General features: G+C 43.7%; 1 long non-coding RNA gene across 1 annotated transcript in view; it reads right to left on the bottom strand.

Annotated features, from left to right (window-relative positions):
• LOC117352655 overlaps window positions 1–25175 on the bottom strand; it is a 194737-nt gene extending 169562 nt beyond the window's left edge. The window contains exon 1 of the long non-coding RNA XR_004537750.1: window positions 25010–25175. This is a non-coding gene — a long non-coding RNA (uncharacterized LOC117352655). The remainder of the gene's footprint in view (window positions 1–25009) is intronic.
• Between the last annotated feature and the right edge of the window lie 2320 nt (window positions 25176–27495).

The following is a 27495-nucleotide window of genomic DNA, read 5'->3' as shown; positions in this document are numbered from 1 at the left end:
ACGAGGCGCGATTCACTAAAGAACTTTGGTGTCTGCCATGTAGGCCAGTAAAACCCTGGCCTACGTTGCAGATGCTCCTTCCGCAAAGCCGCGGGAGAGGTTTCTACAGCGGGCCAATGTGTTAAATGCTCTATCGCTCATAGAATAGGTAAATGCTCCGACGCTTATAGGAATTCTATGAATGTCAGAGCATTTACCTCGCCGGACCGCAGCAGAAACCTCTACCGCAGCTTTGTGAAAGCCAGAGTAAGTTTTTCTGGTAGGCACCGTTAGCCGTGGTCCTTTAAACAGAAGCTCTGCGTGATTGACAGCCGTTTTTGTAGGCGGTTGCCAATTTAGATACCATTTATAGAATCTGGCCCCCGAGAGCATAGTTTGCTTTCACAAACACTGATATTTGTATAGTACAAAAGATAGGGTCCCGCTAAGCTGCGCTGGGGTGCGCTGGCGCACAAAATATTACCTCGCAGCGCACAAGTTTCTCGTCACAGCGCACACAGTGTAGAGCACAGTTCTTCAACCGCCGGTCCGCAAACAAAATCTTGCCGGTCCGCGAAGGATTCGGTCCCCGCCGCAACGAAAGGCCGGCGTCAGCTGACTTGCAACTTCCTGTTGCAGTCGCTGTGCCGGGACTCCTGCCTTCGCCGGGACTCCTGCCTTCCATCGCGTTTGCCTCCTGCCTTGTCTCCGCACCTCCAGACCAGCAGCGGCAGCTGTGTATGCTTTTAACTTCGGCACAGAGCTGCCCCTAATCAATAGTTTAGCGCGGTTTCATAAGGCAGCCTCGGGGCCTTTGCTAGGCCGGCCCACATCGCATCATCGAAGCGGGCCGGCTATCAAAGGCCCCGAGGCTGCCTCATGAAACCGCGCTAAACTATTGATTAGGGGCAGCTCTGTGCCGAAGTTAAAAGCATACAGAGCTGCCGCTGCTGGTCTGAACTCTTGGGCCGCTGAAGGAGGGCAAAAAGCAGCTGTCCTGGAGGTTTCCCTTCCTCTCGCCTTTACAGGTTCCTTTTTTCCACCTTTTTTTTTTTTCCTTCAAACGGCAACGGGCCCCAGCATCGACATCAATCAAGTAAGTTCCACTGTCAATCAAGCGGTTCTGCTCGGCCAAAGCTTCCCCTGTGACATGAGCCACCCTCAGGGGAAAGAAAGTGACCCACAAAGGTGAGGGGAAGGGGGGCAGATGATGGAAGTTGGGGGGGGGGGAGAGAGAGAGAGAAGGGGCAGATGATGGAATGGAGGAGATGAGAGAGAAGGGGACAGATGATGGAAGTGAGAAGAAGGGAGAGAGAGCAGAAGGCAGATGGATGTCAGTTGAGAAGGGAGAGCAGATGCTGAATGGAAGTGGGGAAAGAACACATACTGGATGGAAGGAGGAGATAAATAAAGGGGGAAGAAAATAGTAAGATAATGGAGGGGTGAGGGAAAGGGGTGACAAGCTGTGTGTAGACACAGTGAAAAGAGGGAAACGGGACTAAATAGTAAGAAAGAATTTAATTTAGATGGAGGCAGAAAATAGAGAAGGAAGACCAGAGAAGAAAAGGGAAGAGAGAGCAGAGAATGATCAGATCTGAGTGGAGGAAATGAGAAGAGAGATATGCTAAAAACCACAGGGGGGAGGGAAGGATAGAGATGCCAGACCATGAGGGGAACAGAAGGAAGATGATGGATGCTAGACCAAATTGGGGGGTGGGGGGGGGCAGGAGGAGAGATGGCAGGGAAAGACAGACAGTGAATGGAAGGGGCAGATGCTGGACTGAAGAGACAGAGAAGGTTATCATGCTGCTGTACCGGGCCATGGTACGCCCTCACCTGGAGTACTGCGTCCAGCACTGGTACTTTAAGAAGGACACGGTACTACTCGAAAGGATCCAGAGAAGAGCAACTAAAATGGTTAAGGGGCTGGAGGAGTTGCCGTACAGCGAAAGATTAGAGAAACTGGGCCTCTTCTCCCTTGAGCAGAGGAGATTGAGAGGGGACATGATAGAAACATTCAAGGTACTGAAGGGAATAGACTTAGTAGCTAAGGCAGGGAGAACGAGAGGGCACTCTCTAAAGTTGAAAGGGGATAGATTCCATACAAACGTAAGGAAGTTCTGTGGTAGAAAGCAACATATTTATTTGGCTCATAACTTGCTGGCGCCCGATATTTTTAGCTCACAGTGAAAAAAGTTTGCTCACAACACCCGCCCGCTTAGAGGGAACACTGCAGATTTTCTTTTGGGAACATCTGGGCCCATGGCCATGCCCCTAGGACTGCCCAGTTCCACCTCTGTCATGCCCTGTTCTGCCCCCCCCCCCCCCCCAGATAGTATCCTCCCTACCCGACGTGATTTTATCGGGAAGATGTTTAAAACCCGGACAAAGTTTTGCATGCCGTACGGACCTTCGGACATGTCCGGGAAAATCCGGACCTCCGGTAACCCTAGCAAAAGAGAAGCAAAGCTAAGTATAGGGATTTGTATTTGTGAAAGGATTACAGTGAAATCAGACAGGTGGGTAGTTCCTGCTCAGCTGCCTTACAATTAAATTACTATGTTTTAGAGAAAATTATTGGCTTTCGAGCTGGAACCTCATTGAAAATTTAAAAGCTTTACAGCTGTACACAATCAATGGTGCTAATTCTTTATGAGTATTTTTGCATTGGAACATGGTAGTATTGGACTACATTGCCTGATGTTTGTGAATACTAATGAAGAGTCACACTTTAAGCATTCGTAGCTATTTTTCTTGACTTTTCTACTCTGGATGAAGAGAAAATTCCCACTAGTCAAGTAAATAAAAGGAAAGCATTCTTTAGTCTTCAATGGAAAAAAAAAAATGCTCTGTGTTAAGAGCTGAAAGGCTCATTAAAATTTACTGAATCACAGTAAAGGATGAAAAGATAATATATTCTGTATGGAAAAGTAAAAGCTTTTGCAGCGAGTCCCAATTTGTTTTCAGATAAATCCTAAAAAATGATTCAAATCATTAAGCTCCCCCCATCCCACCAATTTTACAAAACCGTTGCAAGGTTTTTATTGCCGATCACGGCGGTAACAGCTCCAACGCTAATCTAAATTTCTATGAGTGTCGCAGCTGTTACTACCATGGCCGGTGCTATAAACCATGCTACGGTTTTGTAAAAAAGGGGGGGGAGGGGTTACTGAGGTAGATTAGGGCACAAAAGAGGAACCCAATTTAGAATCTTTCAATTTGACAATTTTTTCAGAATCCTCTTAGGAGGCAATTTCGACAAGGGCTACTCTTTCAGTGACCTTCTCTACCGAATGGCTGTCCTATTCAGATTTTTCCGGATGTGGCTTGGACCACACGACTACGTTGAAAATAATTTCTGAAATTGAAAGAACATTTTCTCCACCGGTGTCCCTGTAAATGTGTGACAACATTGGGCTCTATTAGATATATTTACTTTGAACCTACTCAGCTTGAAAAATGATTTATTGAAAAAGAAATTTCCATTTGAGGGGTAATGATAGTGGATATAGGGAAATTTAAAAACAAACAGGTTTGAAAAAGGGTCTTTTTTTCTTTTTCTTTTTGTATTTATTGCCTGTATAATATTTCAGTTTTGTTTCCTTTCATTGAGGTGGACTATACATTTCTTTGCATTTCATCTTTGTGAAATATATACGGTATAAATGTAAATTGTTAAAAAAGCATTTCCTGAAAAAAATTGCAAACTGGATCAAATGAAAAGTTTGGATGCGCAACGAAAATATTGTCATTTCTTGTTTGGATCATTTTCAAATACCCCAGTTTTAGGACTTTTTTATGCCATTCCACACATTCATTTTATTAACTTTTTTTTTTTTTTTTTTTTTTACAATGAGCATGTGGCTGCTTTATAAAATCATAAACACAGAAAAAACTTAAATCTACAATTTTCTTTTTTAATTCTTTATTCATTTTAAAAATCTTTCATCAAGTGTACAATATTCATAATCAACACAATGAAACAAGGCACTTGCATATCTTACATTATAATCTAAACATATAAATGTAACCCTCTCCCCACCCTCCCTCAAAACCCTTCATTCATGTAACGAAACCTATCTTTGTATCCCTCCCCCCTCCTATTATTATATGATGTCTGACTAATAGGAAAAAATGGAAATTATAATAATTTTATTAAAATATGGGAGCCATTAGTGTCTTTTTGTCATGATTAAATGTTAAATCTACAATTTAAATAAAAACAAAAATAGGAAAATCCTCAGAACACTGGATTGCAGCAAACACATGTCCTAAGTAATAGGCACAAAAAAAAAAAAAATTGTATCAAAAATATATTTCACCACAATGGATGGATCATTCCTCTGGGCTGGCCACCAACTCATGGCAACACATACAGTGAGTACAGGAGTGGTTTGCCATTGGCCTTCTCCCATGCAGTGTGCGGCTCTACTTTGTCACTGCTGTCCAATGTGGGGCCTCTCAGCCTTTTTCTATTAACCGCGGGCTAGTTGCTTCAGCTGCAGTTTTCTATAGAATGTGGTGAATTTTGTGGATTTTGTACAATTTCATTTAAAAAAAAAAAAAAAAAAAAGACTCCTGAGGCAGGCCCTTCGTGGGCCGAAACACGATCGTGTCGACTCCATCACAATGAAAGAGACTGAACACCAATTGGTCAACTTTGTTGTGTTTGCTGCCTCTTAGCCTACAGCACCTGGTATTTGCATGTGTTCTCCCAACCAGGTACTAGCCAGGCTCGACTCTGCTTAACTTCAGATAGGAAGAGCAGGTCTATGCAAGGCAGCCAGGCTGTAGGTCTTTCCATTGCAATGATCCCCCCCCCTTCCTTTAATCAATCAAACGCTAGAGGTTTTAGCATAGGCCAATGAGGTAAGTGCTCCAATGCTCACATGAATTCCATAAGCATCACATAGTTTACTGCACCAGTCTGCGTTAAAAATAGCTAGTGCAGCTTGATAAAAGGGGCCATGAATCTATAGAATTAAATTTTTTAAAAAAAAACGTATATATAAAAAAGTCTTTAAATGGTGTATAAAACAATGTGATATTTAAATTCCACTCATCTTGGAGAAGTACATTGTATATAGAAAAAATCTACCGTATTTGCCGGCGTATAAGACGACTGGGCGTATAAGACGACCCCCCAACTTTTACAGTTAAAATATAGAGTTTGTTATATACTCGCCATATAAGACTACCCCTTCTTCCGCACACCTTCTGCACAACAAATAAAACTTAAAAGAACATCAGAATTTATTTCAACAATTTTAATTAATTCTCTAAAGCTGAATAGAACAATAAACCCATGGGAGCTGCCATGCTATTTGTTTTCTACACTGTTAACCCAACTGAAACTGTCAATGATAGAAGGAAGATAACACATAGAGGGAGAGAGCAAGTGCCGGGCAAGTCCCTAGCAAGTTTGCTGGCATGACAGTTTCCCTTTAAAAGCCTTCAAAAGTCTCCTGTTCGCCCCCGCAACTTCCTTAAGGGCTAGACTCCACACACGGCCGCATGTGCGAGAGACGTAGTCAAGAGAAAAGGGGTGGGGCCAGAGCGCCGCTGCTTCCCGCTGCGCAGGATGAAGGAGCTGGCACCCTTGTCACACTGATGTCCCGCCATGGCCCCGCTGATGTCCCGGCAGGTTTACTAGTACCGTAAGCACCGTAAGGAGGTAAGGAAGGAGATGTTAGGGCATGTAAAGTAAGGGCATGTAAACAGTACCCGGCGTATAAGATGACCCCTGACTTTGGGGAGGATTTTAAGGTACTGAAAAGTCGTCTTATACGCCGGCAAATACGGTATTCAAGTTTATACAGGAAAAGGCCTCAGAAATGGAGCCTACGCACAGTCATAATATCATAGATTTTTTTTTCTATATCCAATGTACTTCTCCAAGATGAGTGGAATTTAAATATCGAGGTGTGATTTTGATCATATATACCACTCGGGTTGATTTATTTAAGTATAAAACAATGCATCTCAATTTACCATCTCCGGCATAAAAATGCTCCTAAACAGAAATATACTATGTATAGCGCTGCATACATCTAGTAGTGTTATGGAAAGTGATAAATACTAGTCCCAGGGGCCGATGAAAAGTCCTCAGCCCAACCAAGAAGAGAATGATGTGGAGCCATGAAACTTGCAAGTTATTCCCCACTTTTCTTCACACTTTGTTTCAATGAGGCAAATGCATCTAGTAAATGGGTACAAGTCTAGGGGAAACCAAGCCATTGTGACATCACCGATGAGGATGACTCTTAGGCATTGGTGGAATGCGGCATTATGACATCACATTAGGAGGGGCCGCTGAAAGGTTCTCAGCCCAACCAAGAAGAGAATGATGTGGAGCCATGAAATCTACACATTATGCCACACTTTTCTTGCCATGTTTTGTTTCATTTCATATCACAAAATTGAAAGGTGTCAAGAAAAGTCTGGAATAACTTATAGGTTTCATGGCGCCACATCATTCTCTTCTTGGTTGGGCTGAGAACTTTTCAGTGGCCCCTCGTAGCAGTAGTGAACAAAATCCCGGTCTGATGGACATTTTGCTACTCTCCTTCAGAGACCAAACAATTCAATCACACTTAACATGCTAGTGGGAATTGACTAAGCAGAACTGACTAAGAAGTGGAGTGTTTCAGCTCGATTGGGAAGAATTTATGAATTTGGCACCTCATTTAGCCTGCATTAATTCTATCTCTGCCGTGTCTAGAAAGTGGGAATTGTACAAGCCTCTTAAGTTTGATTGGCTGAGGAGGGGGGAGATAGGAGAAAGTGTGTGTGAAAAGAACCTATTTTGTAAAGCAGGGCTGCTCAATTCCAGTGCTCGAGGTCCACAGGCAGGTCAGGTTTTCAGGATATCTAAAATGAATATGCATGAGAGAGATCGGCACTCACTGCCTCCTTGGTATGCAATTTTCTCAAGCACATTCATTGTGGATATCCTGAAAACCTGGACTGCCTCTGGACCTCAAGGACCATTCCTAAGTAGCCCTGGGTGGATTTGGAAGACCCTGACCTGAGAGGGAGGAGGGAGTAGTGAATAAAAAGGGAGGCATGGAGCAGAAGCGGGGGTTTTGGTTATCTTGATCTCCCACCAGAGGCCAAGGACTAAGGGAGTCTCCTGGAAGTACTAACAGACTGTGGGGTAAGAGTGCGAGTGAGCTTGCCAGAAAAGCAAGCAGTGGAGTGTCTCAGCTTGATGGGAATGAAAAGGTGGCCCTGGGCTGAAGGACAAGGGAGAGACCCAGATTAGCTCACCAGGAAAATAGTGGGGACTTTACATTCCAAGTCTGTTGCCAGGAGGGTGCAGAAGAGACCCGAGTGCAGAAAAAGTGGATGAAGTGTATGGAGCTATCACCAGAATTGGGCCAGTTGCCTAATGCCCCTCCTATGAGTGGGGCCTTAGGTGACTGGGCCATTCAGACCAGAGGCCCCTGCCTGGTGCATCCCACAGTGCACCGGGAAGGGGCAGGCCCGCCATTCAGAGGAAGGCAGGCCTGCCAGCCAGATATAGGGAGGAACATCCAGCTAGCCATCTATTAAGGTTAGAGAGGGATCCAGGGGGGGTAGGAGGTCCGGCAGAGAGTGGAGGGGGGTCCGAGGGGGTTGGGTACACGGTCAGGGGAAGGGGCCCCCTCCTGCCGATGATCAGTGCCGGGGGGGTGTGTTCTTCAGCAGGAGAGATTATGCATCTCTCCTGATGCGATCGTTGGGGGGGAGGAGGGGGGAGCGACACGATGGTTCCAGGATTCTGTAATTGGCATTGTGTGACAGATGCTGGTTAGAGAATCCTGCTTTTAGGCGAAGGACTGGCCCTTCCTTTGCTTAACAGGTCTTGTTTCAGGCGTTTGGGACTTGGGCGATGTTTTGGTCAGGAATGTGCGGTAAGGATAGACATACCCACTCTTTTACTAGCTGCGGTAGCGTTTTTAGCAAGCACTGCCCCCCGCACTACGCGCCAAGAACTAACGCCAGCTCAATGGTGGCATTAGCATCTAGCGTGCGCGGCAATTTTGCACGCGCTATTCGCACGCTAAAACCGCTAGTGCAGCTTAATAAAAGGAGCCCATAGTGTCAGTCTGAGTGATTACATTGCTGAACGTAGAGGTAAGCCATTCTGAAAAAAATAAAATCTCATTTTGGACGGGGTTTTTTTTTAGAATGGACATTTCCCTGCTGCCTACTTTCTGCACCTAGGGACTTAGGCCAAAAGGGGACTTAGACATGTCTTTTGATTATGCCCCTCCATGTTTTAGGCGCCATTTATAGAATCGGGGCCTATAGCTCTTAGGCAGTACCTTATAGAGTAACAGGGAGTACACTTGCATATATAAATATCAGTTAAGATGCCACTTCCACATGCAAGATACGTTTTAACATGTACCCATTTAAGAGAGGAAGATAATTTGACACACTTCAAAAATAACCTGAAAAGTTTTTTTTTTTTAAATTTAAAAATGCATTCAATCTTTAATTGCTCTTAAATAGATAGCTCTTCATGTGGGGGGAGGGGGGCCTTTCTTTTCTTTCCCTTCCAGTTTGTCTGGTTTATTTTATGTTTAATTCTTAAATTGTATATCTTTTTATGCCTTCTTTTATCAATTGGATTTCGCTTAGTAAAACATGATAAGAAATCAAATCAAAATTTTAATAAAAACTTGAAACCTGAAACATATAGACTCTCCCTGTTCATATGTCTTGGTTTGAATAAACCAGTAAGACGTGTTGCCAAATAAGATAAATAAACAGATATCAAACTTAAAAACACTGCAGGTTTTTTTTTTGCATGCGTATAGTGATTAGGAAAGGGAGAAACCCTGGTTAAAAATGGCTGTAGCTTTAATGAAAGAAATAAAGCCCTCTATGCCTTGGACTTTGGCTTACACCATCTCCAGAAACAGCTACTGTTTCTGTAAGGGGTGATCGAGGTATGACCGCAAAGAAGCGGTTTAGGTTTTGATTCACTAAGATTTCTTTTCCCATTTCTGTGTCTATGTGGAAAAATACCTTTATAAATCAGGCCCATAATGACTCCTATACTCTCCCTTTTACGTTATATAAATCAAGAGCATGGAGGGAGAGATACGTTTACCGTGGTGACTGCTCTCCACCGTGAAGCTGAGTGAGAAAATTCAGAGAGGGCGAATACATTAAGGGCAGTTCATGCATTTCTTATTAATCCCATCGAATATGGAAAGCCAATACAATATCCCCTTTCTCAGCCATTTCACTTCATTTGGCTCTATTGCTGAGGTCTGAAGAGAATCCTAAGTACACATCTTTCTTAAACACAGACACCTTTATCTTCATCTTTATGCCATTATCATTGATTTGACTTTCTAGAACGAATGATTATGTCTTTCAAAAATCCTGGCTTTTCACATTTTGTTCAGTTTCCTGGTGTCATCTTCATGTCATTAACTGATAGAGTTTTCCCAGATGAACAGCAACATCTCGTAAAAGATTATTTTTTTTTTACAAAAGGTCATTTTACCTTCCTATAAGCAGAAAGCAGGAATCGGGTGGTAATGAAAGACTTAAGGACATTATTTAGAACTGATATTTATGTGATCTGCCTTATGCTGATGTATAGGTCTTCTGCCAAAGAGCAGAATGAGAAGTAAGTTTCCAAGTTTCTTTATTTTTTATGTGCCGTTGATCATACAGGCATCTAAATGGTTAACAAAAATAAAAAGTAAAATCACATCTAACCTAAAAAGGAGGGGAGCCTCAAGGCTCTATTTTATCTCCGCTATTATTCAATATCTTTCTTTCCCCCTCTTCTTTCTCTTGCTCAATCATTAGGATTCTCAATTTTCGCTTACGCTGACGATATACAGCTGCTTTATCCGATTAACACTTCAAACCCTTCAGATATTAATGACCTAAACACCAAATTAGATATTATAAGCGATTGGCTCTTTTCAAATAAACTTTCACTCAACGTTGATAAATCCTGTGGTCTTCTTCTCCCCATTAAAAAATCTGAAACATTACTAGGAACAATTTACATTAAATCTGCACCATTACTTATGGATACTAAAATAAAATTACTAGGCGTTACTTTAGACAGAGAGCTTAGCTTTCATGACCACATAAGTTCAGTAGTTAAAACCTGTTTCTTCAAATTACGTATTATCCGTTCACTCAGTTCAATTTTAAATACCGACTCGATTACTATCCTAATTCACTCCTTAGTCATTTCCCACTTAGATTACTGTAACTCTCTTTTAAATGGACTACCCCAAAAAGAACTTAGACGTTTACAACTCATACAAAATACAGCAATTAAACTCATTTACAAAACAGGTAAATTCGAACACGTCACCCCTCTTCTTAAAGAAGCTCATTGGCTCCCTGTCACCCACCGTATAATTTATAAAATTATTCTGCTTTCTTTTAAAATCAAACACTCCCACTTGCCCTTATTTCTTGATAAATTATTAATACCCAAAAGTTCTCCCCGTTCCTTAAGATCTACTGACCAAAAACTTCTTTTCATTCCATCCTTAAAAGAATCCTACTATACTAGGAAAACTAATTTCGCTATAACTGCCCCCACCTTATGGAATTCTCTCCCTCAATTTCTCTGCGATGAACTTCATTTACCAAAATTCAAGACCAATCTCAAAACCTTCCTATTTCAAGACGCTTTTGACAAATTTTAATCTCCAATTATTAATTTTTATTTTTTTTTAATTTTTTTTATTTTTTCTCTCTTTTATGGTCAGTTTACCTGCAATTCATAAATCTAACGTCTCTTCAGCGCATATCACTTTTACCATATACCCTCATCCCTCATGTTCTACCCCTTTCCCTCTATCTCATTTCTTCTAATATTATGTAACTTCTCCTCACCTCCCCACTTATCCTCACTTTCTAGTTTGTCTGTATATGTTATATACGTTTACTCTAAATATTCTATACACCTAACTATTCTCCCTTCTACCTATTTTAAATTTTATTGTTAACCGGTCAGATATTCGTTTTATGATCGGGATATTAAAAACTAACTTGAAACTTTATTTGTTCATTTTTATAGCTCGTCCTCCCCAGAAGCTCGGAACGGGTTACAATAAAATTAAAATAATTAAAATTAAAATTAGGTACTTGGAAGTTCCCTAACTGTCCCAAAGGCTCACAATCTAGCTAAAGTACCTGAGAAAACAATTATTAAATAGTAAAGATATAATAATTCAAATAATAAAATAAAATCCATTAAACATATTCAGATAGGAAAGATAGAGATAGAGACAAGAGATGTATATCCCAACAAGTATTCAGTGAGTAAATTAAAATTAAAAAAATTAGAATTAAAAAATAAAGTAAATTCCAGTCAGCCAATAGGATCTGATGGTTAGAAGTTTGAATGCAGGCTAGACATTTGGATCAGAGTCAAGGCACAAACAAAGAAAGCACTAACATACACGATACGAGAGGGAGAATGGGGAGAGGGAAGTTATTAAATTCATCGAGATGAGAAAAAAAAATAAAAGGAGGTAAGTGGGAAAGGGAAATGCATGTAGGTAAGGGTCGCTTCGAAAGAAGCATTTTGATAATCAAACAGGTTCTGCAAAAGAGGATGATTGTCAAAGAAGTCAAGGGTTGAAGAGTATAAGTGTCTTTAAAGAGAAAGGTTTTACGTTTGAGTTTAAATTTACAGTATCTACAGCATTTTCTAATCGAAGGTTGGTAGGAAAAGCATTCCTCAAAGTGGGAGCTGTAAGAGAGAAAATGGATTTGCAGGTAGTGTCATAGAAGAGCTCTTGTATCAAATGGATGGTTGAACAGGTTTTGGTTGCCAGAACGAAGAGCCCTTCAAGATGAATACGAAATTAGAAGCAACACAGATGATACCAGCACAGATGTTCTGGACCATTCAGAAATCCTGATCAGTATATTGAAAAAAAAAAAAAAAAAAAAAAAGACTAAAATTAAATATTCTCTTTTACCATCATATCTGGCATTAATCTAGTTTCCTCTCTGGCTAACTCGGAACACATTCAATCTACTGTAAAGGTGTCTCTGTACACTGTACTGATCAGAGATTCATATAATTAAAAATGTAACTAATATAACATAGTAACTTCCGTGGAGATAATGCGGTATATAAACTTAAGGCTTAGTTTAGTTTAGTTTAGTAGATGACGGCAGATAAAGACCCAAATGGTCCATCCAGTCTGCCCAACCTGATTCAATTTAAATTTTTAAATTTTTTCTTCTTAGCTATTTCTGGGCAAGAATCCAAAGCTTTACCCGGTACTGTGCTTGGGTTCCAACTGCCAAAATCTCTGTTAATATTTACTCCAGCCCATCTACACCCTCCCAGCCATTGAAGCCCTCCCCTGCCCATCCTCCACCAAACGGCCATACACAGACACAGACCGTGCAAGTCTGCCCAGTAACTGGCCTAGTTCAATATTTAATATTATTTTCTGATTCTAAATCTTCTGTGTTCATCCCACGCTTCTTTTAACTCAGTCACAGTTTTACTCTCCACCACCTCTCTCGGGAGCGCATTCCAGGCATCCACCACCCTTTCCGTAAAGTAGAATTTCCTAACATTGCCCCTGAATCTACCACCCCTCAACCTCAAATTATGTCCTCTGGTTTTACCATTTTCCTTTCTCTGGAAAAGATTTTGTTGTACGTTAAATACCCTTCAAGTATTTGAACGTCTGAATCATATCTCCCCTGTCTCTCCTTTCCTCCAGGGTAGACATATAACATGTGTCTCATCAATGCAGGATATCATGGAACATAACAATGGCCTTACTGGGTCAGAACAATGGTCCATCTAACCCAGTAGGCCGTGTTCATGGTGGCCAATCCATGTCACAGGTACCTGGCAAAAATCCCCCAACATATAAGAACATAAGAATTGCCACTGCTGGGTCAGACCCGTGGTCCATCGTGCCCAGCACTCTGCTCATGCGGCAGCCCTCTGGTCAAAGACCAGCGCCCTGAGATTAGCCCTACCAGCACACGTTCTTGTTCAGCAGGAACTTGTCTAACTTTGTCTTGAATCCCTGGAGGGTGTTTTCCCCTATGACAGACTCCGGAAGAGCGTTCCAGTTTTCTACCACTCTCTGGGTGAAGAAGAACTTCCTTTATGTTCATACAGAATCTATAGTAGCAACAGTCCATGCTACTAATCCAGGGCAAGCAGCGGCTTCCCCCTTATTTGTCTCAATAGTAGGCTATGGACTTTTCCTCCAGGAACACATCCAAACACTTTATAAAACCAGCTACATTAACTGCTCATACCACATCCTCGAGCAAAGCATTCCAGAGCTTAACTATTCACCGAGTTAAAATAATATTTCCTCCTATCAGTTTTAAAAGTATTTCCCTGTAACTTCATCGAGTGCCCCTGATCTTTGTAATTTTTGATGGAGTAAAAATCAATCCACTTGTCCCCTTTCTATACCAGTCAGGATTTTGTAGACTACAATCATATCTCCCCTCACCTATCTCTTTTCCAACAGCGTGTCGGACTTTAAAAGAAAATGGGACATTCACGTGGGATCTTTAGGGGAGTAAAGTCAGGGGGGTGGGTCATTAGAGTGGGCAGACTTGATGGGCCATGGCCCTTTTCTGCCGTCATTTACTATGTTTCTATGTAAGAGCCCTAACCTCTTTAGTCTTTCCTCATATGAGAGGAGTTCCATCCCCTTTACCATCTTGGTCGTTCTTCTTTGAACCTTTTCTAGTTTTGCTATGTCTTTTTTGAGATAAGGCGACCAGAATTGAATACAATACTCAAGGTGAGGTTGCACCATGGAGCAATGTAAAGGCATTATACCATTCTTAGGGTTCCTTTCACTAAGGTGTGCTAGCGTTTTTAGAGCATCAGGATATTACCGCGCGCTACGCGGCTAGAACTAACGCCAGCTCAATGCTGGCGTTAGCATCTAGTGCACGCGGCAATGTAGCGTAGGCTATTCCGTGCGTTAATGCCCTAACGCAGCTTCGTAAAAGGATCCCTTAGTCTTGTTTACCATCCCTCTTTTTGAATAATTCCTATCATATTGTTTCCCGTCTTTGGCTGCCGCCGCACATTGGGCGGAAGGTTTCGTCGTATTGTCTATAATGACACTCGGATCTTTTTCTTGGGCGCAAACCCCCCAAGGTGGACCCTAGCATCTAGTAACTATGATTTGGGTTATTCTTCCCAATACGAATCACTTTGCAATTGTCCGCATTAAATTTTATCTGCCATTTGGTTGCCCAGTCTTCCAGTTTCCTAAGATCTGCTAATATTACAATGTAAGAGAGAGGGACTCATGCTTTGTTTGGAAGGGTTCATAGACAGTAACGCGGAAGACAAAGGCGCGCGCCGACAACTGAGCGTAAGACGGAGGCGCGCGCCGAAGAAAAAGACTGTTTTTAGGGGCTGCGATGGGGGTTTTTGTTGGGGAGCCCCCCCCCCCACTTTACTTAATACATATCGCGGCGGCGTTGTGGGGGGCTTGGGGGGTTGTAACCCCCCACATTTTAGTGAAAACGTAACTTTTTCCCTAAAAACAGGGAAAAAGTGAAGTTTTCAGTAAAATGTGGGGGGTTACAACCCTCCAAACCCCCCACAATGCCCCCACAATGCGGCGCGATCTGTATTAAGTAAAGTGGGGGGGGTTCTCCCCCCACACCCCCGTCGTAGCCCCTAAAAACAGTCTTTTCCTTCGGCGCGCGCCTCCGCGCTGCGCTCAGTTGTCTGCTTGCGCCTTTGACTGACACCGTTTGGAAGATAGTCTTGTAATAATTGGAAAACTTGTATATAGAATCTCTTAAAATGACAATGTGCTTATCATATTTGCTCGTATATGGTTTCTAATGCATATTTTTCATTTTCTCTTTGGAGTGTAAAGTCCGTCTCCCCAAAAGAATGAACATAGTTTTAAAAAAAGAACACTATGAAAATATTGGCAAATGCATTTAGTGTGCAGGTCAGCTGTACGAACCTGTTTTAAATATACCCCTAAATCTGTTTTCTCATGGGCAATATAATACCTTTCTTTCAAATGGTTTTACTTAATATTCATTGGATAATTCATCTGTGGAAAACATGGCAGTTCTTTATTTATGTTCCTGATACACATGCAAGAAAAAGAAACAGCTATCTGTGCATCTGGCTAAAAGGAGGAGAGGAACTTCCAAAAATCATCTGCCCTGGTTCCCCCAAATTCTGTATATGGTGCATAAAAAAATCAGAAAGACACTTTGGGGCTGTTTCTGTACAGCAGTGTTTCTCAGCTCGGTCCTAAAGTACCCCGTTGCCAATCAGGTTTTTGGGATATCCACAGCGAATAAGCACAAACTTGATTTGCATAGACTGCCTCCATTCTACGCAAATGTCTTTCCTACATATTCATTGTGGATATCCTGAAAACCTGACTGGCAAAGGGGGTACTCCAGGACCGAGCTGAGAAACACTGCTGCATAGGATGCGGGTCTCAGTGGATACCTAAGAAGCGGCTGAGAATCCCACACCAGCATCCTAGACAGAATCATGTCTGCCCTAACGGACAGATGCCTAACCCCACCGATTCTCCAAACAGCACCCATGTCACCGGTGCTGGTTACAGAATCGCGCCTGCCTGATTGAGGGATCCCTTGCCATCAGCTGAACGAGGCAAGGGATTCCCCGATCAGCCGAGATGGCAGGCTTCCCCGAAGCCATGGTGTCAGGGAGTCCTGCCGACTCAGCTGATCGAGGGAAAATGCCCCTGCCATGATCATCTCAGCAGATGTAGTAAAGACGCAGGGGGATTGCGAAGATCTGCAACGTGACATAATCAAGCTCGAGGAATGGGCATCGACATGGCAGATGAGGTTCAACGTGGATAAGTGTAAAGTGATGCATGTCTGTAACAAAAATTTCATGCACGAATACAGGATGTGCGGGGCGGTACTTGGAGAGACCTCCCAGGAAAGGGACTTGGGAGTTCTGATCGACAAGTCGATGAAACCGTCCACACAATGTGTGGTGGCAGCAAAAAGGGCAAACAGAATGCTAGGAATGATAAAGAAGGGGATCACGAACAGATCAGAGAAGGTTATCATGCCACTGTACCGGGCCATGGTACGCCCTCACCTGGAGTACTGCGTCCAGCACTGGTCGCCGTACATGAAGAAGGACACGGTACTACTTGAAAGGGTCCAGAGAAGAGCGACTAAGATTGTTAAGGGGCTGGAGAAGCTGCCGTACAGTGAAAGATTAGAGAAACTGGGCCTCTTCTCCCTCGAACAGAGGAGATTTAGAGGGGACATGATCGAAACATTCAAGGTACTGAAGGGAATAGACTTAGTAGATAAGGACAGGTTGTTCACCTTCTCCAAGATAGGAAGAACGAGAGGGCACTCTCTAAAGTTGAAAGGGGATAGATTCCGTACAAACGTAAGGAAGTTCTTCTTCACCCAGAGAGTGGTAGAAAACTGGAACGCTCTTCCGGAGTCTGTCATAGGGGAAAACACCCTCCAGGGATTCAAGAAAAGTTAGACAAGTTTCTGCTGAACAAGAACGTGCGCTGGTAGGGCTAGTCTCAGTTAGGATGCTGGTCTTAGACCAGAGGGCCGCCGCGTGAGCGGTCTGCTGGGCACGATGGATTACTGGTCTGACCCAGCAGCAGCAGTTCTTATGTTCTTAGATGCGGAAGAGGCCCCCTGACAAGTGCCCCCATAATTGTCAGGAGGGATGACCACTCCCTTCTGCTGCCACCCCCCAAACCCCTGCCACTCCTCCGCCCACCACGGAATGTAGCCCAGCAGGAGAGGTGCCCACTCCATCCTGCCACTATTCCCCCGAACCCGGTTCAGCTAATCGTAGCAGGGGAATCTCCAATCAGCTGAGCCAGCAGGACTCCCTGGGCCCACATTTCTGGCGCCTATCTTTGCGTAAATCGCGCCTACGTTGGCATGCGACAGCCTAAGGCGCCTACATAGGCGTGATTCTGGCATCTTTTTTTTAGGCACCAGTAGGTGTTTCAACCATGCCATTTTTAACAGCGTGTCCAACACTGGTCTCCATACCTAATGAAGGATAAAATTCTGTTGGAGAGGGTGCAGAGGCGAGCCACGAAACTAGTCAAAGGCATAGAGAATTTAAGCTACAAGGAACGCCTCGGAAAACTGGGACTGTTCACCCTCGAAAAGAGAAGACTGTGTGGGGATCTGATAGAGACTTTTAAAATATTAAAAGGATTTGACCAAATTGACCAGGAAGCAGCATTACTGACATTTTCAGATGTGACACGGACAAGAGGTCATAGCCTGAAACTGAATGGCAGCAGGTTCAGGACAAATGTCAGGAAGTTCTGTTTCACACAACGAGTGGTGGGCGCTTGGAATGCTCTCCCGGAGGAGGTGGTGGCAGAGACTAGTGTTCAGGGTTTCAAACGCAAGTTGGATGCACACCTTTTTGCAAATCATATTGAGGGATACGGGAAATCCGGGTGTCCAACAAGGAGCACCTAAATGGGCCTCCGCATGTGCGGATCGCCGGACTAGATGGACCTTGGTCTGATCCGGTGAAGGCGTTTCTTATGTTCTTCAATTAACTTAGGTGTTGGTAGGGTTTTAGAATTTCCCTGACATTTTTTCCCCCCCCCATCAAAAATCATAATCGCTTTGACATACCGGAGCTTTGCTGCTGCAAGATGAAACATTTCTTGATAAAAATGACTCATTGAACTTGGGAATATTTTCTATACAATGATGGATGATGGATTTTTGCAAACTGTACGGGATGCATATATGGCATATTTATGTGGCGAGATTATTGTTTTCTCAGCCCTCGAAATGAAAAAGCAGGGAGCAGTTTTCTTGAGATATCACACGGCTGGAGACAAATGGGCAGAGGGGCGATTTGTTGAGCCTTCAAAAAAACTGAAACTTCATAAAACTTCAAGTCTCAAAGCTAGTATTCAATTGTTATCTCCGCAGTCAGTTTATTATGCTGGAATGAATAGAGCTGGCAGAGTTTTGGCTAATTACCTTAAGGGCTCGCAACATGTAGCTATTATTCATGCTTTTAATAATAATAATAGGACTATTTTAATGAAAGAGGCCGAGATAGATGAACATTTTGTTCAGTTCTATAGAAAGCTATATCAGTCTGGAAAATCTATTACAGTGGAACAAGCGCAGTCATTTCTTGGAGCTTTGAAGAGGTCTGTCCCTCCTGAGCTTGACCTTTCATGTCTGGATCAAAGAATATCATGTAAATAACTTTTAAAAGCTATTGCTTCTTTTAAACCCCAGAAGGCATCAGGCAGTGATGGATTTACTGTGGAGTTCTATCAGAAATTCTATCAGAAATACTAGCCCCTCGGTTGTTGAAAGTATATGAATATATAATGGAGAAAAAAAAAATGTTCTGACTCTCTTGTTGAAGCTGCTATGATTCTGGTTTACTATACCTGGCAAAAATCCAATATTTGCTAGTAATTAAAGACAGATCTCACTTTTGAACTATGACTGTATTTGAAATTACAGGGAGCAACATTGGATATATTTATTAAACACTGTCATGCTGAATGGCTCCAACAAGGAATTGCTCTGATCTAGGTGTCTCAAACTCGTGGCCCGGGGGCCACATGTGACCCGCAAGATACTATTTTGAGGTCCACGGTATGTTTATCATAATCACAAAAGTAAAATAAAACAGTTTCTTGATCATACGTCTCTTTAGCTATAAATGACAATATTATTATTAAGATTTAGCCAAAAGGAAAGATTTATAAACTATAAAGAGTTTTACTTCATGCAAAATTGCCATTTCTTTAATAAGACATCAACTATTTTTTCCAAGGCCCTCCAAGTAACTACAAATCCAAAATGTGGCCTCACAAAGGGTTTTAGTTTGAGACCACTGCTCTGATCTGATCCTCTTTGCAATTGCCTAAGGGCTCCTTTTACGAAGCCGGCCCATGTGCCTCAGGCCCCGCCCCCAAGAGGGGCCTAAGGCTCCCGGACCTATTCTGATTGGCCCAGGTGCCTTAGGCCCCCACCTGTGGGCGGGGCTTTGGGACAGCTGGGCCAATCCGGCCCCATTCTGCTGTTGGCTGCCTGCCGGACAGGCGGGTTTGGCACCCATCTGTCCGGCCAACTTGAACAAAGATACGGGGAAGGGGGGTTGGGGGTGGGGGCGATCAGGGGTTCTGGGGGGCGGTCGTTGGGGGGGAGGAGGGGTTGCATCGAGGGCAGGAGGGCCTGGGATCCCTCCTGCCAATAATGTAGTGCAGGGTGGAGATAGGGGGGTCACCGGGGCCAGGAGGGTTTGGGCTCCCTCCTGGCCCGATCGTACTCGGGGGTCGCCGCGGGCCAGGAGAGCCTGGGCTCTCTCCTGGCCCACTCGATTCGGGGGTCGCCGTGGGCCAGGAGAGCTTGGGCTCTCTCCTGGCCCGATGTTAATTGCGAGGAGGGGTGATGGATCGCGGCAGGAGAGATGCCTCATCTCCCCTACCGCGATGCCATCACTCCTCTACCGGAACTTCTGCGACCCGCGGCAGGAGAGATAGGGCATCTCTCCTGCCGCGGGTCGCGGCAGTTCGGGTAGAGGAGTGATGGCATCACGGTAGGGGAGATGAGGCATCTCTCCTGCCGCGATGCTTGCAGTGGGTAGGTTGCTGGGCTGCTGAACTGATAGCGCCAGCGGCCATCAGCTCAGAAGTCCCTTTTTCGGCACTTAGATCTGGTTTGTCTACGTCTAAGTCAAAAAGGTCTAAGTGCCGACTAGGCAACCTGTAAATGTTTTGGTTATACCTGTTGTACGCCTAGGTGTAGGTTGGCCTACCTCCCATTCACTGCCCGCCCTTTCCCCTCCTCTAAACACACCTCTTTTTTCTCTGTGCATCTAGAGGCAGGGGAAAGGCCTAAGCTGTTTTTAGATACGTCTAAAAAAACAGCTTTGGTTATGGGTACTTGGACGATCAGGCTTTTTGATCGTCCAAGTAGCCATTTAGGATACTTTTTAGACGGGTTTTTTTTTTTTAATTATTACCCCTATAGTGAATGAGTCAATAGCAATCAATAGCATTTTGGTTTATGCAGGAGATCTGTCTTGTGCCCTATTCTATCAATGTGTACCTAAAGTATATGTCCAAATATCTAACCAGGTATGTTGGACTTCATGAATGTAATGTAATGTAATTTATTTCTTATATACCGCTACATCCGTTAGGTTCTAAGCGGTTTACAGAAAATATACATTAAGATTAGAAATAAGAAAGGTACTTGAAAAATTCCCTTACTGTCCCGAAGGCTCACAATCTAACTAAAGTACCTGGAGGGTAATAGAGAAGTGAAAAGTAGAGTTAGAGGAAAAATAAAAATAAAATAAACATTTTAACAAGACAGCATTGATCTAAATACTTTGGAAGGTAGAAGAGAGGAGAGAAAGGAATAGAAGCAGAAGGGGGAGCCGTTGAACAGTAGAATTCTGGAGAAATTTAAATGATAGAAATAGAACAAAACAAAGACAAAAGGCAAAACAATAGATAAGATTAAAGATAAATCATAAGCTGGAAAGAAAAATAAAATAAAACTTTGTCTTCAATCCACGGTTTCAGCGTCAGTGATGAAGTGGAGCAAGTAAGTTTAGGAGGAGCGATTGCCGTTTCCAGAAAGGGCTTCTTCAGGGAAGAGACTTGGCAGACAGTCCCAGGATGCCTATGTCTCCTCCCCTGCGATGTTCTCCCATCCATGCATCCCCTCCCAGACACACTGCCCATGCCCCAGCCGCTCCAAGGAGGCTGCCCCAGATGAGGCCCACGGTGAATGCAGGATTCTCTCCTCTGCGGGAAAGCCGCCTGGAGCCGACAGTCGATCTTCTTAGCGGATTGCATGGGGGGGAAGAGTTCACACTCTTGGTAGGATCGGGTCTGTGTGCTCTCGGTGGTTGTGGCTGGTCTCGTTGCTGCTTAGGTGTAAAAGCAGTTGATCTCCACTGCTGCTGATATTTAAAAGCAGGCAGATTGATCTCTCCAATGGACTGCAGGGGGAGGAGTTCACACTCCTGGCAGGATCGGGTCTGTGGGCTCTTGGTGGTTGCGGTAGGTGAATATCAGTCCTAACTTTGCCCAGTTAGGTATGTGGGTACAGTACTGAAAAACAGCCATTCCTAGCTAGTGTTTAAGGAAATGGTGACTACTAGTGGCTGAATGCTGATCCCCAAGTTTTCTTTTTAAAAAAAAAAAAAATCTTTATTAATTTTAAAGTTTTCAATAAGTGCGATACGATATACATTCATTTTACATTTTAACATCACTTAATATTCTTATAGGATTCATTCAAAACAAATACCCCACCCCCCTCCCTATCCGACATTTATCTCCACATAAGAAACCAGAAAGAACCCCCCCTCCCCCCACCCTGGATGTGTATATTCAAAAGGAAAAAATATTATTCATTCTTCACAGTATTTTGTTAATGGCTCCCATACATCCCTAAGGGCTCCTTTTACGAAGCCGCACTAGCGGGTTTAACGCGCGCGACTTTTCATCACGCGCTAACCCCCGCGCTGGCCGATAAACTACCACCTGCTCAAGAGGAGGCGGCAGCAGCTAGCGGTTTAGTGCGCACTATTACAGGCGTTAAACCGCTAGCGCGGCTTTGTAAAAGGAGTCCTAAATTTCTTTAAATGCCCCTGCTGTATGGCCATTACACGCTCCATTTTAAAAATATGACACAAAGAATTCCACCAAAAACTATAACTTGGCCGATTCCAATTTTTCGTAATATGCTGTATGGCAACTCCCGTCATAATGAGTAAAAGTTTATTATTAACCGGATTTTCCACTTGGTCCGATATGGATTTCCAAAAATTAAGTATCGAAGGACAATAGAATAGAAGATGATCTAATGTCCCAGCTGCAAGATGACAGTGCCAACATCTATTAGACTTAGAGCCATCTATCTTCTGTAAACATACAGGGGTCCAAAATGCTCTATGTAACAAGAAATACCATGTTTGTCTCATAGATGCTGACGCAGGACTCCAAGCCCAAATTCGTGGCCATTGAGATGCAGTAATTTGATCCCCAACTTTTCAATTCTTTCATAACCTCAGATAAAAACTCTCTGCATGAATATACAAAGATAGGCAATTCAAAAAGCCAGCATGCAGTAGATCTCCACAAAGTTGCCACCAGGGCAGGATTAACTCTTTGTTGGGCCCTAGGCAAACAGGTTTGTTGGGGCCCCTCATTATAATTTAAATATATCTGAAAGCTCCCACAAATGGAGCCTTGCATGATTCTGACTGCAGAGGAAAACTGGCAGATAAGAGGCCTTGCTCGCTGGCTCCCCATGCTGACTAGAAGGCAGTACACAGGAAGTGAGGAAGAACAGATAGACCTCTGTGGTGAACAATGGCTCTGCGCCCTCCCGAGTCTTTTCTCTGTGGCAGCATCTAATGTACCAGGGCAAAATTCTGCCCTGTGATTTGAGAGGGCCCCTCCTAAATATTTGGGCCCTAGGCCCGTGCCTAGTTTGCCTATGCTTTAATCCTGCCCTGGTTGCCACTAATCATTTCAATAGTGCTACTATAAATTTTTAGAGTGTGTACATCATAGGCATACTTTCTCTGTCCCTTGTGAGCTCACAATCTAAGCTTTGGTACCTGGGGCAATAGAAGGTTAAATGACAATCCCAGGGTCACATGGAGCCACAGCGGGAATTGAACTCAGTTCCCTAGGATTTCAGTCTGCTGCAGTAACCATTAGTAGGGTTGCCAGATTTTCCTTTTGGAAAACTTGGACCGCCCCCTTAGTCCGCCCCTGGCCCGCCTAGTTCCGCCCATCTCTGCCCTAATCCCGTCCCCCCAAACTCACCTTAACCCCGCCCCCCACTCCCTGCTCTTATCGGGCAGGGAGAACATCTGTGCATGCATGGACACTAGGGGGTGATGTTACGCGGACGTCCTTGCCTGACACAGCTTTTCAAAACCCGGATGAAGTGCTGGGTTTTGAAAAGCCATCCGGACCCCTGGACATGTCCTCAAAAGGAGGACGCATCCGGGGAAGTCCAGAAATCTGGTAACTCTAATCATTAGGCTACTCCACCGCGATCCCTGCGCCCCAAAATTCATACTTTGAAACCAGCAGGACACATTTTTGTACAATACAATACCTGATCTGAAGTACACTTCTCCCTCGTTATTCACGGGGATACGGGCAGAGCCGGACCGCGAACGGCAAAAAAACACGATTATCTGGCTCTGACCCACCTCCACTTCCCTGCCGCCTTCCCAGCCTTACCTGGTGGTCTAGAGGTCTTTCGGGGCAGGAGCGATCTTCCTACGCTCCTGCCCCGTGCAGATCGCCATCAGGAAATGGCTGCTGTGAGTTCCCGTAGTCTCTCGAGACTACGACGGGAACTCCCTACAGCTTTATCCTCATGGCGATCTGCACAGGGCAGGAGCGTAGGAAGATCGTTCCTGCCCCGAAAGCCCGCTAGACTACCAGGTAAGGCCGGGAAGGCAGCAGGGAGGTAAAAAATGTTTTTTTTTTATTTTTTCCCTCCCCAGAAAAAAAATCGTAATTATGTGAAATCGCGAGTGCAGAAACCGCGAATGGGGAGGGGGAAGTGTATACATCTGTACTTGAGAGAAAAGTTATTTAGAACATACCCCATTAAGATCCCACCCGCCCCCCTCCGCTCGGAAATGGTGAAACGCCTATGTATCCCCCCAGGAAGATCTCTCCTGTCAGAAACCGCCCGCAAAACGCTCCTACAACCACTTCATCCCCCAACTCTGGAACAAACTCCCCCCGCAAATCAAATTACAGAACTCATTGATAACCTTCCGGAACGCGGTAAAGACCCTCCTCTCCAACTAAAATGACAACTGCGATCTACCCCTTAAACTCCCCCGTCCTTCTCCCCTCCCCCCTCCATCCTGAACCTCTACTTAAATTACTCTATAGTCCTCTCTTAACCTGTACCTAAATTGCTGAATAATTCCCGTACTTGAACTACTGTATAATCGTTGTACTATCCAAATATACACCACTGTGAATGTTTGCTTGTAGGCCGTTCTGAGCTACTGGGAGAAGGGGATATAAATTGAAATAAATAAATCAATCTTAAAAACTAAGCTGATTAAATTTAAACTCAATTTTAAATGCATAATTGCTTTATTTTATCTTAAAGTAATGTGAGGCTTAGCATGACTAATCAGTTTTTTCTCCATGACCAACAAATTAGCAGAATCACACCTCCGGTGTCCTGGATTCTTTTTTTTAGTAGCCATGGAGACAATAAGTTTAAGAAAGTATTGTACGTTGTGTTACATATGCAAGGCTCTGATCATAAGCAAGCACAATCTCAAGAAAATTGATTTCATGTTGGAGGGAGGAACACTGGAAAATGATTTTTTTTTTTTTTAAATGTCATCTTCCATGCTTGAAACCCAACTATTTCAATCTCACATCAGACCATGGGAGACAGAGTTACAGCTAGAAAAGCTTCTCGTGCTGTGGGAACAATGATGCATTTCCATTATCAAGTTGTATATAGAGCTTTCAATACATTTGGAGAATGATTTACTTGATCAACAAAGCAAAGTGTAATCTCGATATCTAAAAGATGCAAAATGAATATTGCGACCGGGCGCCGCCAAGCTGGGCTCAGCAAGCGGCCTTACCCGGAGCTCATAAACCTCAGCCGAGCGATTCCGCCAGGTTCTAATGGTAGCTTGCTATTGGAATAATGAAAAAAAAAAACAACCAAAGTAAGAGGCTTACTTCAGGTTTGTGTCACCTGGTATCCTGGCAGCATTTAGAACTCAAAGCCTAATATCTCAAAAGAGCAAAGAAAAAACTTGTTCCTAATGTAACACAAAACTTCCAACCTTCTCTTAGGGTAGTACACATTCCACGTTTTCCTCCCAGCTTCCCAAACAGGAAAAAGATTAGCTTATTTCCTCTATCTCCAAATCATATGCAAAGTCTTCATCAGCCAACTCAATGTCCTGCCCAAACCCAGTCTCACCAATCTCTGTTACTTCTATATCACCCACCTCTGCCTGGTCTGGTAGCCAGGAGGTAGACTGTGGCTTCCGGATTCCCTGGGCTGCACCTGGCTGACTAGCTCGGGCTTGCTGGGTTGGGAGCCTGTATGTACTCTGAGGCTGGTGCTTCAACTACTTCTGGAGTAGTTCCCCTCCTTTGAGGCAAATACTCCCTTTTCTTTCACTGCAGGAAGCTGATTAGTCCTCCCTGCAGGTGTGTTAGAGTAGCCTGCTCTCAGAAAGCTTCTCACCTGGCTTAAAACAATTTGATCCTGATTGTGAGTGACTTGTATTCCAGTCCTGTTCGTCCCTTTCCATGGCTCTATGCCTGCTGGGAGATGTAGTCTGTTTTTCCTATAACTGGCTTAGGTAAAGCTAAACCAGAACTGTCTGCTTTAGGCAGGGCTTTAGGAGGTTTCATTGCTGGCTTGTAAGTATTCCTAGGAGCTGCTTTGGGACTCTCCTTAGCAGGTTTAGGGATACTTTCAAGGGTTTTAACCCCATTTCCCTCTTCTGGCAAGGCTTCCTTGCTAGGAACAGGGGCAGCCCTGGGACAATATTCAGCTTTAAAAACACAACATTATTTTCAACAATTCCTGTCTCTGATTAGGCTGCAAAAGCTATAAAGGTAGTATATAATATCTAGTTGTACTGTAATAGTATGCTGTTAATATGGGAGGGAGCAAGGTCTATCTGCTGATTTGATAGTATTTGATGTTTTTCAGTGCAGTACTCCCCCAAAATTCACGGGAGTTCCATTCTAGGAACCCCGGCGAATTTTGAAAAACCACAAATGCGTTTTTTTTTTGCCTGTCAAAAGGCAGGGGAGGCAGAAGAGGGCAGCTAGAGCGCCGGCGGATGAAGAAAATCACTCACAGTCTGCTCCGACCGCCTCTTCCTGTGGTAAAGTTAGGCTACACACAACAGGAGCTGCTTTGACTTGCAGCTCCTGATTGGTGTAACCCGACTTTACTACAGGAAAAGGCAATCTGAGCAGACCGCAAATGATTGAGTCCGCGAACCACAAATTCACAGTGGAACACTATATATTATGTCTGTTCAGGTACTTGTTTGTTAATGAGAATTCTATGTTTTAAATAATGAGTGTTTTCTTGTGACTCGCTCAGAACTGCAGGATGTAAGCGAGTAAGACATTTTTTAAATAAATAAATCTCTACGACACACCTGGTCAATCTGGTTTTCAGGATATCCCCAATGAATATGTATATTTATTATTTTTTTCTTCAATAATTGTTATTGAATTATAATAAAAACCATACATATAATAAATCTTACAAAGTATATTATGCCAACATAATTAATATAAATAATCTATATATATAAAATCGGAGGTATGTATGTGTGTATGTATGTGTGTGTGTGTGTATGTGCCGCGATCACGCAAAAGCGGCTTGACCGATTTGAATGAAACTTGGTATGCTGATCCCTCACTACCTGGGATGATATGTTCTGGGGGTCTCGCGGCCCACCTGCACACGTGGGCGGAGCTACAAACAGAAAATCAGATTTCACCCATTCATGTCAATGGAAAAAATGTAAAAATCTGCCATTCTCACAGTAATTCAAAAACGGCTTGACCGATTTGAACGAAACTTGGTATGCAGATCACTCACTACCTACGGTGATATGTTCTGGGGGTCTCGCGGCCCACCTGCTCACGTGGGCGGAGCTACAAACATAAAATCGGATTTCACCCATTCATGTCAATGGAAAAAATGTAAAAAGCTGCCATTCTCGCAGTAATTCAAAAACGACTTGACCAATTTGAACGTAACTTGTTATGCAGATCCCTCACTACCTGGGGTGATATGTTCTGGGGTTCTCTCGGCCCACCTGCACACGTGGGCAGAGCTACAAACAGAAAATCAGATTTCACCCATTCATATCAATGGAAAAAATGTAAACATCTGCCATTCTCACAGTAAATCAAAAACGGCTTTACCGATTTGAACGTAACTTGGTATGCAGATCCCTCACTACCTGGGGTGATATGTTCTGGGGGTCTCGCGGCCCACCTGCACATGTGGGCGGAGCTACAAACATAAAATCAGATTTCACCCATTCATGTCAATGGAAAAAATGTAAAAAGCTGCCATTCTCACATTAATTCCAACTACCTGGGGTGATATGTTCTGGGTGTCTCTCGGCCCACCTGCACACGTGGGCGGAGCTACAAACAGAACATCAGATTTCACCCATTCATGTCAATGGAAAAAAAGTAAAAAGCTGCCATTCTCACAGTACTTCAAAAACGGCTTCACCGATTTGAACGAAACTTGGTATGCAGATCCCTCACTACCTGGGGTGATATGTTCTGGGCGTCTCGCGGCCCACCTGCACACGTGGGCGGAGCTACAAACATAAATTCAGATTTCACCCATTCATGTCAATGGAAAAAATGTAAAAAGCTGCCATTCTCACAGTAATTCCAACTACCTGGGGTGATATGTTCTGGGAGTCTCTCGGCCCACCTG

Source organism: Geotrypetes seraphini, chromosome 1 (genome assembly GCF_902459505.1).
Source record: "Geotrypetes seraphini chromosome 1, aGeoSer1.1, whole genome shotgun sequence".
Taxonomy (NCBI): domain Eukaryota; kingdom Metazoa; phylum Chordata; class Amphibia; order Gymnophiona; family Dermophiidae; genus Geotrypetes; species Geotrypetes seraphini.
The sequence above is the reverse complement of the archived record's forward strand: the minus strand, read 5'-3'. Positions and strand labels throughout refer to the sequence as shown.